Source organism: Nomia melanderi, chromosome 12 (genome assembly GCF_051020985.1).
Source record: "Nomia melanderi isolate GNS246 chromosome 12, iyNomMela1, whole genome shotgun sequence".
NCBI lineage: Eukaryota > Metazoa > Arthropoda > Insecta > Hymenoptera > Halictidae > Nomia > Nomia melanderi.
In genome coordinates this window covers 2,666,342-2,679,955 of record NC_135010.1, presented here as the reverse complement: position 1 = coordinate 2,679,955, position 13,614 = coordinate 2,666,342, and the positions used below count along the sequence as shown (strand labels likewise).

The 13,614-nt window shown below is 39.5% G+C and overlaps 1 protein-coding gene across 4 annotated transcripts in view; it reads left to right on the top strand.

Moving 5' to 3' along the window:
* The window catches only part of ken (zinc finger and BTB domain-containing ken and barbie protein), a 57,682-nt gene that overhangs the window by 982 nt on the left and 43,086 nt on the right, over positions 1-13,614 (top strand). Inside the window, exon 2 of one of the 4 annotated variants that reach the window (XM_076372852.1) lies at positions 118-3,632. The gene's annotated coding sequence lies outside the window, so the exon portion shown is untranslated. Of the gene's footprint in view, position 1; positions 3,633-13,614 lie in introns of those variants that run through there. The other 3 variants (XM_031974800.2, XM_076372854.1, XM_031974802.2) reach the window with 3 other exon arrangements.

Genomic DNA, 13,614 nt, shown 5'->3' with positions numbered 1-13,614 from the left:
GAGAGAGAGAGAGAGAGAGAGAGAGAGAGAGAGAGAGAGAGAGAGAGAGAGAGAGAGAGAGAGAGAGAGAGAGAAGGAGGAAAAGAGAGAGAAGTAAAGAGTAAGAGAGGGTCTCAGCTTTGCGCAAAAGTTACGACGGAGCGAGGAGCAGTGAGACACACCGCGGAGACCGGAAGAGACCCTCTCTCCCTGAAGAAGTCCCCCGGCGAAGTGAGAAAGAGAGGCCACGCGCGAAAAACATATATCGTTTTGATCGAGTGGTGCGGCTCTGTGTGCATACGCGTGTGCGCGTCCCGTGTGTGTACAGTGCGACAAAATATCAACGAAAGCCGGCGCGCACAACACTGTCAACCTCGTTTTCGTCATCGCCGTGCGTTGTCAACGCGTCGTTGTCGCTGTCGTACGCCGCGGCACTTCGTCGGCGAGTCACGTGGTCCCTGGTTTCTTTCTTCTTCCGGGTCCCCCCACAGCGAGAAGTGTGTGTACGTGTGATCGGCGAGATCGGATGCGATCGGGGACCGATCGAGATCTCTCCCGCCACGGCAAGAAAGGAAAAGGGAAAACGGAAGAGGAAAGTCGCGTGAGGATTTCGTCGCGAAGAGAATCACGTCTTGTCGTCGATCGTCATCGTCGTCGTCGTCGTCTTGACGGAACTTCGTTGGTAAACAGTGTCTCTAGTACCGTGGGCCGAGTGCGCGATCCTGCCCGAACGAAAACACAAGCGGACACGTGCTCATCCGCACGTGCTTTCGTCGATGCACGTGCTCTTTAGACAGGCCCGGTTGCGTGCGCTCCGAAGGTCCCCCCGGGACTCCGGAGGAACATCGGGAATCTGAACGGTTCGACGGCAGTCGAGTGAACGGCGCGCACCGGTCGGCCACCGGTTTCACTTTCAAAATCGAGGGAAATTTCGTTTTGGCCTGGCGGTCGTTCGGCACGCACCGATAACGTGGTCCGGGACAGTACGCGCGTCGAGGAGATCGACGACGACCACCACGGAAAGCAGAAGAAAGGCGGTGCCAGAAGGAAAGGGAGAAACGAGAAAAAGAAGAAGCTTCGAAACGAAGAGGCGAGTCTCGCGGCTCTGTTACCGCTTACGTACCAGGCAAGAGCGGGCCGCGTTGTGTAAGAGCTGAAAGTAAAAGTTGAAACCGCCGACTAGGGCTCGCGGGAGCGCGTGCGGAGCGCGCTAAAATCCGATCCTGTCTCGTAGACTGGACATAGCCGAATATTCCTGCCTCTCTCTTTCTCTCTCTCTTTTTCTCTTTCTCTCCCTCTCTCTCTCTCTTTTTCTCTCTCTCTCTCTCTCTTTCTCTCTCCCTCGCGGTCTTTCTCTCGGCGGCTTTCGGATTTGGTTCCACCTTCGAAGTTGTTTCTCTTCGACGTCTCTCGTAACCGAGCGTGCCCGATCGCGAGGCACCGTTCCCGCGGAAACGGCACGGTGACTGTCGGGATACTACGCGAACATCGAAACGTTCCTCGCCAACCAATCGACCGAATGAAACGAAACGGGAAGGAAACGTGCACGAAACGAGACAAGACGAGACGGTGAAAACGAAAGCGACGAAAGAACTGTGCAATTGTGTAACGACAATTTCTAGTCCCGTAGCTTCGTGAAATCTGTGCCCGAATAATCCGATCGGACTGTAACGTTCTGTGTGTGTGCGCGTGTACGTGTGTGGTCTCGAGCTCTCTTGCAACGAAGGAAACAGTCGAAAGAAGGTGTTCCACGGGCTCGGTCCTATCGCGAACCGATTCCTTCGATGATTTCGAGGAAGAAAGCGATGGGAACGGTCTGCCTCGTATGGTTCGCATCGTGTGCCACGAAACGCGCGTGTTCAAGGTCGTCACTCGTATCCCACCGGTAACCTGCTTCCGGGACAAGAAGAACAACACGGGTTAGAGGATCGTGAAAGAAGAAGAAGAGTTCGCAACCGATTTCGCTGCTAGTGTCGTTCGTGCCCGACTGTCTTTAATTCGTCGATCGTGTCCTGTTCGCTTATGGTGCGCCGCGTCTGGGCTACAGCAGTTTCGTAAAACGGATTACAAAACCAGAAGAGAAAGGAGACAGAGAAAGGGAAAGGCATAGACGGAAGAAGAGAAGCCGAGAGACCAAGCAGGAGAGAGAAAGAGAGGGAGAGGGGGAGAGAGAGAGAGAGAGAGAGAGAAAGAAAAAGGGAAAGAGAGAAAGAGAGAGAGGGAGAAAGAAAAAGAGAAAGAGAGAAAGGGGGAGAGAGAGAGAGAGAAAGAGAAAGAGAAAGAGAGAGAGAGAGAGAGAGAGAGGAACAGACAATTCGCCGCAGGAAATTGTACGCCAACGATACGCGGTGGAGATACGGTGTTCGAGCACGAGCCTCCTGGATCGTCCCGAGGGTGAGCCGAAGGGGACCAAGCGGAGGACACCGGGACCCGTGAAAGAGCCAAGTCCACCGGCCGCAGCGGAGAAAGAGGAAATGCGCGGATCGGTCGGTGCGCCGGACGTCGTCAGTGTCGTGGGACGAGTTTGAAAGACGATCCGGATGTGGCTGGATCCGCTTGTTCTCTTCATCGGCTCCGTCACCGTCAGCTCCTCGAATCCACGGACTCAGCCTCATCCAACCGAGACCAGACTCCCTCGGTCGGACCGACGATACGAGGATTTCGGCCGATGTATCGCGTCCGTTCACAATAAGATCTCGTCGAGCTTATGAACGCTGCACGGAGACACGCGGCCGAGCGGAATTAAAAGTGCGCTTAAAAAGGTTAGCGGGATAAAAAAGGCGCGCGCGCGAAAGGATAAGAGAAAGGAATAGGAGCCACCTCCGAGTCCTTGAGAGTACCCAACGGGTAAAAGTGCCGCGCACGGAGCCAGCCGGTTGACCCTGGGCAGCCAACGGAGCAGACCCCGTTGGAAAAAAGTTCTCCATCGTCGTCGACGTCGCTTTTCGTCGTCGCCTCCGCCACCGCCGCCGTCGTCGCGATCGTAATTCACGCGGCCACCTTTCTCCCACGGCTGAATCGCTCGGATTCGAAGGCTCTCGTGTTTGCGAAATAATAAATCAGGTGTCAGGGGACACATCTTTCGCGCGACGATCACGTGCGCGACCATCGACGAATCATCACCGAAGAACGACTGATTCCTCGCCTCACGATCGAATTCCGATCGGAATCCGCCTTGAACAAGGACCAAGGCGACTCGTCGACCGGCCACCGAAAATTCCCAGAAAAATCTGCTCTACGAGCGCTGCTCCTCCTTTCTCCGTGTACCGCGACTATGTGGACGTGTTCAGCAGTGTGAAGTGATTCAGTGCCAAGCTTCGATCATTGTTCCGGTTGCTCATTTTTTCTTCTTCGTCGCGGGCTGTTTCGTCCCGTCGTTTTCTTCCACGTCCGACCGTTCCTTGTTTGCGTTTCACCACGACGTGCCGTGATCTATTTCTCGGTGGTGATCCACGTACCGGTATATCAATGTACGTCACGTGTATGCACCGTCGTCGTCCTCGCCGCCGCTATCACGGGATTTCGGGTCGTCGGCTCGTGGAGATGCTTCGTGACTCTTCAAGAGAGTCTTAACGGAAAATATTGCGTTCGCCGATTTTTGTTCCCTTTGGATACCATATTGGATAAAGTGCGGACGACTCAAGTTACACAAGGTGAGGATCCTCGCGGAACGCATTTTTTCTGCTTTCCATTTTCTTCTTCGTCTCGCATGCGATAACACGACATTTGTGAAACACGCTTCTTTCGTTTCCCGCGAACGAAATCGCGAGGAAGCCTGTTCGGCAGAGCCGGTCTCGTACGAGAACTATTCTAATGCGAACGTATCGGTGAACGATTTGTTATCTAGACCAGTGTATTGAAACATCGAACAACTTCTGTAAATCTTGTTATTCGCATTGATAAACACGACCGCTCCGTGCGCGCTTGGGAAACGCGTCCGATAATAATACCCTTGGCAGTAATTCCTGAAGGAACTGCTTACGCGTAATTATTTGTACTTAGAATTAGGAATTTCTACTATTCACGGTTTATCAATGAAACTGAAATAAGAAATAATAGAATTCGATAAATCTTCTTTTGTTTCTAACAATAGCACTTGATACTTTCTTTCTTAAATTTATAAACTATGAGGAGTTTCATATACTAAATTACTTTTCTTAATGGCTTTCTCATGATAACATTCTCGTTAAGCCATGTTGATTCAACAAAAATGGCCTAAACAAGCTTGAAACTACAATGTTAGATAGGTTAATAATTGTTTCTTATCATTTACAAGTTTTTTCATGAAACTTATAATCTTAGTATTTTGAATCATAAATAGATGAAATAGGGGAGCTGAGATATTAGAGATAAATTTAAAAACAATATTAATTTAATCATAAATCGACTTATATTTCCTTCTACGTATAGAAATTATAGGAAATTATTAAATAATTATTAAAAGACAAAATATTCGAACAAAGATCAAATTTAATTCCATCAACAAAAAGGGCGACCAAAATAATTACTGAAATCTATAGGAAATTAAACACCGAATCGTTGTTCAATTTTCAATTTTTCAATTTTCATAATCTGTTCTTTATAAAAAAATGAACATAATTAATAATATATAAATACTCACATAAAGTAGTGATACCTACATAAATCTCTTACACTCCGCGACGATTCGCGATGTGGCCTCGATGTGCAATTACGAATACGCGAGGCTGGAGAGAGCACCGCGGAGACAATATCTGAAAGCTTTTTTCAATCCTTTTTTACCTACGTCTGCTTGATTATGTTTTCGGTACAAATCGGAGAAACGGTGAAACTGCGACTGATAATAAGGCGATTTCTAGAGCAGTGAACCAACATTCCATGAGATTGAATGTAGGAGACCGTGTAAATTAAAGTAGCGACGTAATTGGAAGCAGAAACGATCGCAATGTCTAACGCACCTAGAAACTGACAGATAAAATATAGCGAAATCCACTGACAATAAGACATGATAGAATTGTGGTGAATTACGCGATTATTGATTTCCAGAAAGCAATTTCTTCTTCCACTGGAAAATGTGTTGCGCTTATTATTAGGAGTGATGATATGTATCCAATCGTCAATTCTCATACACTGCCTTACGAAGATTATGCAGGAATAAAAATTGATTTCGTTAATGAAGATATCAAGTTAATAATAATACGAATATTTCATTAGCTTTGCTAAACAATATCTTAACGAAATAATGTCTGGTTACAAAATTAACGTTGTTATAGATTATATTGACATAATTGCTTGAAAGTTCACATTATTTTCTATTACGTTATCAAACTGCTAAAGTAGTAAAACAAATTTGCTTGCACTTACTGCTACGGTAAAATACGTTATTTTAATGCGAAGTGTATGAAGAGCTTTGTGTCATGCTTTTAGAGTATTAAGATCGTTATGTAGTCGAAAATTGTTTGTATTCAGATCAATCTGTTTCAAATTTGATATTCCATGTCTTTTAAATTTGTTGCCATATGTAAATCTGCAAACATAATGTATGTAACCATATTTATATTGGGTGCTCTATAATTGACAGTTCAATTAAGAAGGATAAGGTTTTACACGAAAAGATAACTTGAACATATAAAATAAGATCGTTCATATGAAAGTCAAATGTGAACATTTATCAAAAACACGTGCACTTGGTGCAACCAATTAAATGCGTGCGTTCTACAAGTTATTTACATTTGAAAATAAGTAGAAGATACAGAATAATGCTACTGCGTATGAAATCTCGTTTTTGAAAAAAAAACAAATTTGAACATATGTCTTTCAACAATTATTCGAAATATAAGAGTGTTCAAGAAATTTTCAAACTGGATTTTCTCAAAAACGAGAGATCAAATAAAAGAATTTTATTCTACATGCTTTACCCAGTTTTTCACGCAGAATTATCTCCCGCTGATTATATCACTTATGTTTATTCGAATCAGTCAAGTACAGATATACTCCAGAGATTCTCTATCTTGTCTGTTTCGGAAAGTAATTACTAGAAAACTTATTCTATATCTTCGACTTATAGTTTCATTAAAAAATTCTCCCCAGGTGTGTTATCACTTACAGAACTTTTAACACGGTTGTAAATTATCACATTTCGTTAGTTTGATTTTAATTACGATACGGTTTCACACAATTAAAAGAGTACGGATGTGGCTACTATAAATATGAATGAAACATGAGAATGAAATAAAATATTGTGCAACTTTGTTTAATTTGAAATACCTTACAATTCAGAAACGAATGAGACTTGTGAGGACACGTACCGTTTAGCACAATATTTTAGCACAAAGTCTACAAGTTGCCGTTAAGAATAAAAGCCGTTGACGTAGGAGAGCAATTGCTAAACGTAATTTACTTGGAATTATAACGTTTATACTATCATCTCTATCGTTGAAAAACAATCGATCCTTGTTTGCGTTCCTCGGGGAAATTTCGAACTGGTCTTAGGATATCGCTGACACGATCGCGTAACGATGCAAATTCTTCTTCTGAACACATAATTCAAGTTCAGGTGCTCCATGGTCGTATGTGAGCGTTAGTTGCGCAACCGTTTTTAAGAAAAAAAGGAGGGAGGCGTTCGCGAGTCCAATGTGGTCATCAATGGCTTGCGATGACGGATCGTAAAGAAAAAGCGATCTTGAGTCAAGGTCGAGCTCGTCGAAAGGCGTCTTTACGTTCGTCATTTTGTATTCATGCGACCATTATCTGCCTGTTATATTTATGTTGCACCGATCTCGCATAGTCTTGATTGCATACACACAAGTGGCTCGTGCCTATACAAATATCCCAATACAAACAGAAATTATGGTCAAGTTGGAAAGGTGAACCGGTCGAAATTCCGGGTTAACTTAGCTTTCCTTACTAATGCGTCACGAGCGAATTCTTTTTCCTGCTTTAATTAAAAGAAAGCAATTAATCGATAAAACGTTTTGCTATTGATCGTCAAAAATAACTTTTCATTTGCATTCGCTGCACTTCGAACGAAGTTATGACGTCATAAATGGTTTGCGATTATAATACGTTTTACATCAAACAAATGTTTTGGTAAATGTTGGGTGGGTAGACGGGTGAGACCAAGGTTCAACGAGATTTTTATACAAAAATATTTCGAAAATGGCGTTAGTGAATTTTAATTGTTTTCAGAATTGTTATATCTGCAATCTTTTGAACAGTGACGAATCTAAAATGAATTTTAGAAGTCCACTGGTTTCAAACGCACTTTCTTTTCTTGAAACGATTTTTTATTTTTCACAATTTTCTAAATAAATACTAAGTCAAAACCTATTCATATTTCATAAATAATATATAAACAGTACTTAATTTATTCCTAAAATTTTATCAAATTTTCAAATCAAAGGAAAATCTTACAATTTCCTAAATTTCATATTTTTCCTTTCAACCACATTGAACAGTGTTTTTATTTCAGAACGTATTATGAAAATTACATTAAACACTAACCGCAAATTACGGGTTATAAAATTTGATTTGAAATTCTGCGTTTTCGTTCGTTCAATTAATTTTATATCAGTTTCTATATTGTCCGATTAATCAGTTTTTCAATCTTGTCTTTTCTTTTGTTTCTGTTTCCACTAAAAAATCTGTATCGTCCAACTTGTTTACCTTTATTTTGTAGCCAGCTACTCATTTCGGTAAAAATAGACATATATAAAGTGTCGGTACAGTTAATGTTAAAAAATTATTTTACCACCAATCGTCGGTATTTTGATAAAATTTGATCAAATCATTAATTATTAAGGAAACATACATTATTTTATACATTTAATCCTTTCGTCCTGAATGGTATATATAGATACCACGAATATTTATATTACCGGAAAGCTAGGAAACGTCTTAACCTGTTAATTGGGGAATTTAGTTTGAAAAATCTCTCGTTCTGCGCACAATAAAATTTAAAAATAAAGTGCGTACTCGTCAAACGCCGTACGAATGCACCAAGAGTATAATTTAATGAAAAACCAAAGCAAAGCAAAGAAGAATTACATCTTTATCTGAAAAAATAAATAATTTATCATTAAAAGAATTAGAGGAAAATTGTACCATACAAAGAACATTGTTATAACTGACAGCTTTAGTGCTACTTATTCTAATTATTAGTATTTATCGTATTTCTTTCACTGAAAAGCTTCAATTTCAGTTAAAAACAACTGTTGCTGGCCCTCTCCTTGATTTATAGGAAAAAATATGTATTCAGAAACGAAAGAGTTAAACTTGAACGACACTTAATAGATTATTGATCGGCAAGTTTAGACAAAAGCTATTCCATATCACCAGTTATTATTTATAGAGAATAATACACAAAATGCAAAAAATATAATATTAAATTATTTGATTGAATTGCATTATTACCATTGCACGTTTATATAGTTGAGTGCCATCGCATTATGTAGCATTCTTATTAATATAGAAATGTTTTCAAATAATCATCATTAAATTAAGAGAACTATAGAAATTCGATTTGGTTGGGGGTCACCGGTACTCCCATGGCATTCAACATGTTAAGTATGAAAGTGAAAAAATCTAAATAAACTTCAATATATTTTATTTATACATAATGAATTGAAATGTAACTTTGGACATATGTTTTATATAACTTTGAATATTTCGCTTTTACAATATTCTATTTATATTGCCCAGCGTTTCAAAAATTGAAATAGCTAATCAAGTGCAAACACGAGTTAACTCGTGACCGATCGACAATGTGTGAAAAATTCGCGAAAATTGTTCGTCAAATGAAACGTACAAATTCCAATCGGTTTTACCCATGTTACATATCCATTGATTAGCAATTCTTGATTCATTACAATACGTGATCGTGACTCTCGGCACATTAATTTATAGGTAGGAAGCCGGTAATGAGTACCCCGCGTTCCACAGGCCGCGAAACAATGTTGCAGACTTTTTGTGTCTGGCGATGATCGATATACACCGCCGGCTCGATCGTGAATCATGCCCAATTGTCATTACGTAAGGCGAGTTTACATTTCTCCTCGTAATCGCAGGAGTTTAGCGTTCCTCGTTCCCTTGTCTGTCGTTTCTCCGCCGATTCGGTTCCCTTCGTTAAGGAAATGATACGCTATAACGAATTCTGCGCTCGCCAATGATACTAAATCGAAGTGGAACTGGAAAACGCGATATTATCGCCGGACAGAATCCAGTTGATAATTAAACCTCGATTATCAGGAAGCGATTCCTATTAAATTAATATGAATACAATTATTGGAGGTTAATGTAGTTGCCGTGCACACACAAAAAAAAATATATATGTAATCAGGGACGACAACCGTGTGGTATCGCGAGCTATCGCGAGCATATCCGACCCTGCGCTCGTTCCTTTCATCTGTTCTTTTTTTTTTCATGTGTTAAACGATATGAAGCTACAGCGTGGCGGTAACAACATCCGGCAGAGCATGGATGCATAAGCATATTACCTTCGAATGATCTTGCAATCTATTATGACTGTGGTATGATTAGCCTGAAAACTGGTCAGGATGAGTAAACCTCTTCCACGTGAAATTATCGTAATCGCCGATCTTAAATCTTATTCTATTTCTCGAGATTGAAACGATTCGTGTAATTATAATTCCAATCATTTTTTTCGTGTGCTTTCACGTTCCGAGATACTTTCGTGGTTGGGTAATGATTAATTACCGGCAATTAATACTGCTAGCTGAGGGTGGAACGTTTGTTTCGTTTATTCGCTTGTTTCGAGGAGGCGTGATTGACGAAGAAGTCGCGTGATAAGCATCGATGATAAGTTCGTATAATTTGACATTGTAATTAACGTGCGTAGAACACGCACAAATCGTTCGAGGTAAATGGTATTGTGATTGCGTATTTTTTTATGTTTCGTGAAGATAATTACTGTTTATATATTGCGAATTCTAATTTTTAATTTACATCGAATATCGAGTGCTAGTGGATACTGAGTCATAATGGCTCTTACTGCACATCGTGTCTGCAAACAATGACCAGAACGATAAATAATACATTTTGTGCTGGTACTCATAGTTTCCTTTACTCGTAATGCGGAAAGGAAACGTTTACAGATTTGTATCTAGGAAATATTTGTTATCGAACTGATTCATGAGGCACGTTGGTAAAGTTTGCCATGGAGAAGTCTATAATTTATTTGATTGGTTGATTCGGTACGTTGTTTACATTAAATTCTGCTTCAACCATACAAAACGTGTTTTTATATATCATTTATTGCTATAAAATTAATTTAATGTCCATTTCGTAGAATATTTGTATATTTAATATTTTGGAAGTTTAGAGGTAAAAAGGATGAATGATTTTAAAAATGTAATTCAGATTCGCCATACATTTATACATTAATTAAACAAAATATTTGATGGTTCAATTTACTAGCAGTTTCAGTTATTGTTTTTCGTCAATATGACTTTACATGTTGGAACAATAAAATAAATTTCAATTATTTTTGGATTAATTTATTAATTTTAAAATAAAAATCTAACTTGAAATAAGAAATGTATTCGATTGTAAACTAAAATATGATAAAATTATTTTCATTACTCATGAATAATAAATAAGTAATTCATTATTTTCACCGATAAAACCATTTTTCCCGTTCTTAATTTTCCTTTTTTGAACGAAGAAATTAAACATGTGATTCAAACGCAAGTATTCAGTTTATTTTTGACATAAAAGTCAGAATTCATGTCTCTATGTAAATTAACCTAATAGAGTGAGATTTTGCAGAAAGATTCACAGTTTACAGATAATATAAGACATGTTTTTCAACTTCAACATGGACATTTCAAAGTTCAGACTCTTCAAGTAGATGTTTCATATGCATTACAATACTGTTTTTGTTCATCTCAGTGTTAAATAATCCGAGTAATTTCCATTAGATCGTATCACTTCTAAGATTAATATTAAAACTTAATAAAATCAATATGCTTCATAAAAATACTAGCTAATTCAGATTAAAATACCATTTTTACTCAGGAATTCGTAATTTTTAAATTGTAACTGGTCATTGATCAGTAGCGTATTAGTAAATCTACAAACATAAAAATGTTTAACTGAAAACTGTATAAAATGATTTCTATACTCCAAAAGTGGACTAAATTTCAAATTTATAAACTTTTGTCAGTCCATAGAAAGTGCCAATCACTTTTAAACGTGACGAATTGACAGAGGACCTAACCTGCATCCAGCAAAAAAGCGGAAACAATAAAAGAAATTGTAAAGGATACATCAAAACGAGAAAGCCAAGTTACCTTAATTAACCCAATCGCTATCAGTATTCGTTTCGGTAATAACCCCCACCGTTACACAGAAATATTAAAAAAACTGTAATTAAGAGTTAAACGCCATGTCTTACGACTTCGATTAGTTTCACTTTCCGATACTAAACGTGGTGAACACACAAGCAGCTAACTTAAAACACACACGCGTTAATTGCTTTTCTTATAAATGAATTTCTAAAATGTAGTAAGAGATATAACAATTTTTCTATTCGCCTCTTTCAATATTTAAACGTATCACGAAAGATAAATTCACAAAAAAGATCAAATCAACCATAACTTAGAAGAAATACAGCCACCGAAAATCAGTCAAACTTTTTTTTATTTGAATTTATTGTAAGGTGGTCACATTAACAGTAAAATCATTAGTAACCACTAACATTTGGATACATTACTTATGACTTAATGACTTATTGTATAATAGCGTACTAATTGTATGAATTCTAATATAAGATTTATGGAATAGACATACATTAACTATAATAAATTTAGAAGAATAATTTGGTTAAAAAACTCAAGCACATTCTGGATGCTTTTGGAATCATTCAAGTTCGTCTTCATGTCAGAGTTATTGTCACAGGTGTTTCTTTTACAGGAGAAACAGGCTCAATTTATTAGAATGTATTTAACACTAAAATTACCGAGCAGTTAAATTGAGTTTTCGTAATTTGTCTATAGAAACTCCAAGAGTGCATCTGTCGAGACTTTAATTGATTTAGATTTCAGTTTGTGTGGTGCTGAATCAATTTCTTTAGTAATTTTTCAGAGAAATATTTGTCATCTTTTAAACAATTGCAAAAAGAAACATCAGGAATGGGTTACATTGACCGGTCTGGTAGTTTTAGTGTTACTGCTTACAAATATTTCGCAAACTATGCATTTAAAAGAAGGTTGCTTTATTACTAAATATTTGTTAATCCCGAATGGCTTGTTCGAATGCAATCATCCAAATTGCTAACTGCAGATAACACTAAAAGTATCGAACAATTAGAATGATTTATTTCCAACTGTTTATAAAAATTAGAACAATAGTTTTCTTGAGATTCGAAGGGTCTCCTAGGTTTCTATTTATACAGATCGACAAATTGAAATAAGTATTTCACAAAAATGCCTTTATAATGGTAATACTCGCAAAATAAAAATGCTCAAGTGGGTCAATTTGACCGGTTCGGTAGTTTTAGTGTTAACTCGAGTTACAAAAAAGAGATAAACATCCCAAGTGTACACGGGATAGAGAGGCAACCTAATAATACACGACGGAAACTTCATTCAAGGCTCAAATAAATTTCTCTTTTCGAAGTTAATAATCCTCTGGTAGCGTTTCGGCGCTTCAGCGGCGAGGAAGTAGAATGATCCGTGACCGGAGCCAAGACGATCGAGCGAGATATACCCTTGACGGTGACGGTGTTAAATGAGCGTCGGGTTTTCTGCGGGTTTCACGGCGTGTCTCGGACATTTTCACCTTCCACGGTCTGGCTGCGGTCGCTCCCTTCTCAAACGTCTCCTGGCCGGGGCGATAAGACGGTTATTAAGACGCGGTTTCGCGGCGCGAAGACCTCGGATTGGCTGCGCGTCCCGATGTGTAGGGTACGTTAAATGAAGTTGCAATTAAGAGAGCTAAAAGCTGCGCGGCTGACTATGCTTCTCAAGGCCTCGGGCCTCGCCGGAGCGTACTTCCGCTTCTGATTAGCTTCCTCTTTTCCCACATCGTCCTCGCCGTTTTCTCTCTTTCCCTCCCCCCCCCCCCCCCGTCTACGTTCTCGCTCTTTTCTCCCCTCCCCTTCTTTTCTCCCGTTCTCTCTCCGCTTATTATTTCTCTTTCCTTTTTCCCTCCTCCTTTTTACCTCGTTTCCTCCTCGCCATCTCTCCCCGTGTTTCTCTCTTGCTTCTCTTTATCTCTGACGGAGCTTATCTCGCACCGTGGGAAACCGCGCGTGCGATTTGCGCCGCGAGAGAGAGGAAGTTCTTAAGTCTCCCGTTCCACGGCCACCGTTTCTGTTTTTGGATCTTAATTATTGGTTCTGTTGGCGCGCCATTGGCCGTGGTCATCGACCGTCGACGGATCGTTGTCTTTCTCGATATGGTAAGACTTGGATTCTTCCCTTGTACTATGATTTGTTTCGACTGTGATCGATGCGACTAGTTTGTCAATAATTTATTGAAAGAAAGGGAGATATTTTAGGTATATTCTATGTCCGTGTTTGCTCTAAAATGTAATAATTAGTAATAGAAAAATATTATTTCATTTAGGTCCACAAGAATTGAGCAAATGTTTGTGAAATTCTGTTTAAGATCTTCTCCAGGAACCTCACATGTTATT